Below are 5549 nucleotides of genomic sequence, written 5' to 3' on the forward strand. Positions count from 1 at the left end.
TGATTTAAACATGCGTATGTGCTTGAGTGTTGATATTAGAGGCTTGCCAAGTCTATTTGTGTTTGCTTTCTTGAGTGCATTGAATGACTTTGATTTACTTTAAACACTTGAGAGAAACACTGATAGTGCATCTGTGAGGTTTTGTTACTTTTGATTCACCTCTTGAGCTGATTGATCATTTTGCCATGTCTTGAATTGCTTGGATGATTTCATGAGTATCTGCTTTCTCTGATTCATTCTGTGTTGGAATTGTCTACTTCTTTTCTCTGTCCAGATTTCTTGAGGACTGTGTAATTCTGTTTCTGTCCTTGTTGAGTCTTTGTTTTCTGTATGCTGAGTCTGTGTCACTTTACTAAAAGTCCTTTGAACTATTCCTTGATCTGCGTCTTGATTTTGCCCAGGAGTGCAAAAGACTAAGTGTGGTCTATTTTGATGAGTCAATATTTTATTCACTTCACTTAGTTTATTGTACTAGAATTAATCGGGGAATTGTGCTTAAATGTCCGGTATTTTCCCATTTTTCCTAATTGTGCTTAATTTGATAAGAAATTCTTATTTTAATTAATTTGAATGATTTGAGCTAATTATTTGCATTATTAATTGTAGGGAAAATTTTGGAAATACAATTTGGGACATTTAGAGGCTAAATGAGTGAAGAGGTGTGAATTTCATATTTGGGGGCGCACTTGGAGATGTGCATGTTGGAACGAAAAACATCACGGCCCCGGCCCACACTTGGCTGCACACATCCAGCAAGTTTGAAAGCAACACCACACGGAGCATCCAGCAAGCCCAGCACGAAGAGGCATCACGGGCCAAGGCTGGAAGCATTGAGGGAGGCAGCGAAGAGGGGTGCGTGAAGAAAGTAGTAGCCCAGTAGCACACTCACGCTCACGGCCACAATGGAGAGGGGTGCACGTCCAGCTTGGGAGATGATCATCCAGCATCAGCGGGCTTGGATTGATTCACGTTTAGCATGGAGTGTGGTGTCATGAAGAAAGATTAGGAGGTGCACAAGGGAAGCGGTCCAGCAGCAACAAAGCCTTCACACTTCCAGCAACATACAAGCAGCCTTCAAGCACACGCTGGCAGCAAAAATGGGGGTGCATCCAGTACAGACCAGCAGCTACCGAGAGAATGTAAGCGGATGAAGAATACACTGCTCAAACATCCAGCAGCTGACGTGTCCAAAGTGAATAGGGCAAACGCTACCCCACATATAAAAAGGGGGACACACGGCCCTTGTCCAGCCGCCACTTACATGTTTTTGGCCACTGTTTACTAGTTTTTTTGGCTCTCGGCTTTTGAACGTTTGAGGGAGGAATAGCACATATTCTATTTTTTTTCATTTTCGTTTGGAAAGTGCTGGATTCATGAACAATGTATGTTTAAATTTTCATTGAATGAAAGCTTGTGCACGTTACTCTCTACTCGGTTTTTATGGTTTTGGAGGCAACTCGGTGATTGAAATAAGCATGGAGTGATGTGATTCACGTGGAGCTGGAAGGAGAGGTGTTGGTGTGCACGGAAAGTAGGAGCCGGCACGGTTTGGTGTAGCTTGTGTTGCGCTGGAAGAAAGGAAGCAGCAGTAGGTGTCTCGGTCATGAGCTAGAAGGCCGAGAAGGTGATTTAGGTGATGCAAGTGGAGCTGTCACCGTTTGGATGCAGTAGAAGCACGTTGAGGTGTCATGGCTGGTGTGCACGCGGACGGCTGGAATGGTGCGCTCGTTCCGTGAACGAGCGTTCTTTCTCTTCATTTTGAGATGAGGTGATTCTCGGCTGGGAGAAATGAGGCACGGGTTGATGGAGATTGGTTGGGAGAAAGAGAAACACTTGGTCACGTGCTGGAACGTTGATTGAAGGGTAGGTGGATGGTGTCTTTAATTTTATTCATAGGATAAGAAGAGTGGATTAGGATAAAGTATAGGATGATGGGACATTTGGCAGCAATTGTTGGAGAATGGTTTTTCATTTAAGCAAGGAGCTCGTTGATTTGATGGGGGTAGGTGTACGGTGATAATTGGGAGAGAAGAAATTTTATTCATGTGCTTTGGAGAATGAAGCACGTGGAATGTTTCACATGGGAATAGGAGAGTGGTTTGATGAATGGAAAAGGTGCTGCTTCACTTTTCAATTTAGATAAAGCTCGGTGATTTCAAGAATGGGAGTGGTGTCACGTTTTGGTTCCAGCAACACGCGCAAGGGTTAAGGTTTCTTTTATTTGATTAAGGGTACACGATATTGGATGAAGGGGAGCAGTGAAGTTTTATTTTCTTTGCATTTAGTAAAGCATAGAGCTGCCACGTCCAAGAGAGATGCTCCAAGGGTTTTCTTTTAAATTATTTTAAATGCTTTGATTCTATTCTTAAGTTTTTTTTGTTACAATTTTCATATTGCATACACTTAGGTTTGAATGGTTGCTAATGTTTAAGTGATCTTTTCTTGATTACCATATTCTCCTTTCAATGTTAATCATCACAAAGTTAATTTTCACTCTTTTAAATTGGTTAATTTTCACTTCTTTAATTTAAAAGTAATGTTAGCTTTAGTAACCAACTGCTTTAATTTTATAATTGAGACCGTTTTTACATTTCCGTTTGCATTAGTGTCTTATTTAAGTTCAGTTGCATTCACAAAAATCCTTCATAAACCCCCCCCTACGTGTTGATCTGAGACTGAACCCAAATTGGTCCTTGAGAGACGACCTAGGAGTCACTTCCTAGTAATATACTGCATTCTTTTATGCACAACTTTTGTTGGGAGGTGCGACCCTCTCATCAGCGGGTTCAGCCGGTGCCTATTGATCTTCAAGTTTTTGTGAATGTTAGCACCTTTGTTCTCCACTGTGGGTGTTTGCTGATCAAATTGATGTGTACCTCCTGCAACATGGTTAGTACAATGTGGCTCCAAAGAAATTACATGCAGGGGTATAACACCCAATCCCAATGTAACAGGCTGACCCTTAGATATACGCTCAGAACATGAATCAATTTCAAATGTAGAAACAATATCAACAACAGACTCAGATTCATGTTCAGTGCATGGAGAACAAACATTCAGATGTGATAACAAAAAGTGATTCTCATCATGCAAAGAGGGAGAATTACAAACATTCAGATGTGATAACAAAAAGTGATTCTCATCATGCAAAGAGGGAGAATTAAAAGCATGATCATCAACAATATAATCATCAACATACCTATCAACAGCATAATCATGAATAACACATTCATTAACAGAATAATCAATATGAGGTATGTTTACCTCCACTTCCCTAAAGATTGGAAAAGTGGTGGAAGATGAAAATAGTCTACCTGGTTCAAAATTGCTGCTTATACTAGTCCTCAAAATCTTTGTCAGTCTCCTCAGGTGCAAGAGTAGGGACATCTAAAGGTGGGAAAGTAGGTGGCGTAGTAGTAAGCTCATGACTCTGCTCCCCATCTCCTATGTGGATGACACTAACATCATCTGGAATCTGAACAGTCTGAAATGGTAACTCTGAATCTTGAGACTGTTCCTCAGTGAGTTGAGTGGCCATCTGCCCTATCTGATCAGTCATACTCTGAATGGCAGCTCCTATTTCCTACTGAAACTACATGTTCTCTTGGTAAAACTGAAGGTTTTGCATGGTCATCTGCTCCAACAACTCTTCCAATGTAGGCTCAGAAGTAGAAGGCTGAGTAGGTATTTGGGCAGGAGCATCATGTTGCTAACTCTGGTATTGCTGGACTGGTGGAGGCATAAAAGCATTCTGAGATGGTTCTTCCTGATATTGCTGTGGAGCATCATACCATCCCAAACTAGTGTCATTCCATCCAGAATCGTTGTTGTAACCATACTGAGCAGGGAAGAATTCATCCAAGAACATATGCTTAAGATCTTCCCAAGAAGTGATACACCCTGAAGGAAGACAATAAAGCCAATCCCTTACTGCTCCTTGTAATGATTGCGGAAATGCCTTTAATAACATGTGATCAACCGGTACATGTGGAGGCTTCATTGAAGAGCAAATGATGTGGAATTCCTCCAAATGTCTATGTGGGCATTCACCTGCAAAACCATGAAACTTAGGCAGCAAATTTAACAGTCCAGAGGTGAGAACGCAATGAACATCATGCTCATTAAGTGAAACTGGCTCCCGAAGAGAACTCTCAGAAGTTGAAGGATGAGCTATATTGTTCTCAGCATAAAAATCAGCAGAATATGAATTACAATCAGAGTAACATGTAGAAGGAGAATCATAATCAGAGGCATTGGCAGAATAAGCAGTATTCGCAAAATCAAAATAGGTAGACATGGAAAAAGAAAAAGGGAAGGTAGAAAGGAAATCCTAAAAATTACGAAACAAACAAAACACAACACAATTAAACATGCGACACGCACACACAATAACGAACACACAAAACAGAACATCACACTGACAACACAAACAAAACACAACACACATTAACACAACAAAAGACCTAAGACTGAATTGTTGGTCCCCGGTAACGGCGCCAAAATTTGATGCGACTGTCGCGGCTCATCAAATTTGATGTGCATTAAAGAATGCAGTATAGTGCTAGGAAGTGACTCCTAGGTCGTCTCTCAAGGACCAGATGTGGTTCGAGTCTTAGGTCAAACACCTAGGACGGGTTCTGAAAGTGTTTTTGTGATTAGAAATGAACTAAATTAAAACTGAAAATTAAACACAACCGAACATAATTGAAAAGCATTAAAGTGAATGAAAATAATAAACCGAACAATCCTAAATAGTGCATACCAGCCAGCTAATTAAATTGGGCACGAAAAATGAATGAGCTAATAAAATGAAACAAACGGAACAAACTAGTAACTAAACACTTTCCGACTGTGATAAAAGAACTAGCCCATGAGACCAAATGGTCTACGTTAGCATTGGAAGTAATAGATGCATAAACCAATTAATTGCATAAACCACAAGCAGCGAAAACGAGACTTCAATTCCCATCACGTGAGTCAATTCGAATGCAATAGATTTTAACTAATCTAATTTAAAAGATAAATATGTAGTTGGAATTAAAGTTATAAATCAGAAAATGCATAAGCGTGAATGTAATATTAAAAAAAACGCCAAATGAAGAACCATTGAAATTAATTTAAAACATTGCAGGCATTAATAAAAAGAAGACCCGTGCTGCACTTCTCTAGAACGGATCAACCTTTTCTCCTCTTTGCTTCCAGCCATCGCATGGTTTCTAAAATGAAAGAGAGACTAAATCCTTGTGGTGTTAAATTAATTCCTCAGTCAACGTGCACTTCTCCCAGCAAAACGAATTCACCCTCTCCTGTGTGCACTTTCCAACCCAAGTGGTTCAGCGTTGTGCCACCTCTCCTTCCAGTCGTGACACTTGGAGCTCGGACGTGGCAGCTGCTGCTTGCTGCACCGCTTCTCTCCCTCCAAACCGCGACAGATCCTTCCCAGCTCCACTCACCCGTGTGCTCCTCTCCAAATAGTTGTTGCCTCCATTCATCATCACCACTTCCTCTTATATTCCGGATTTAATCCTCTACGTTATGTTACAACTCCT

This window comes from Vigna umbellata, chromosome 11, assembly GCF_029865625.1.
Source record: "Vigna umbellata cultivar VRB3 chromosome 11, Vumbellata_1.0, whole genome shotgun sequence".
Lineage (NCBI taxonomy): Eukaryota > Viridiplantae > Streptophyta > Magnoliopsida > Fabales > Fabaceae > Vigna > Vigna umbellata.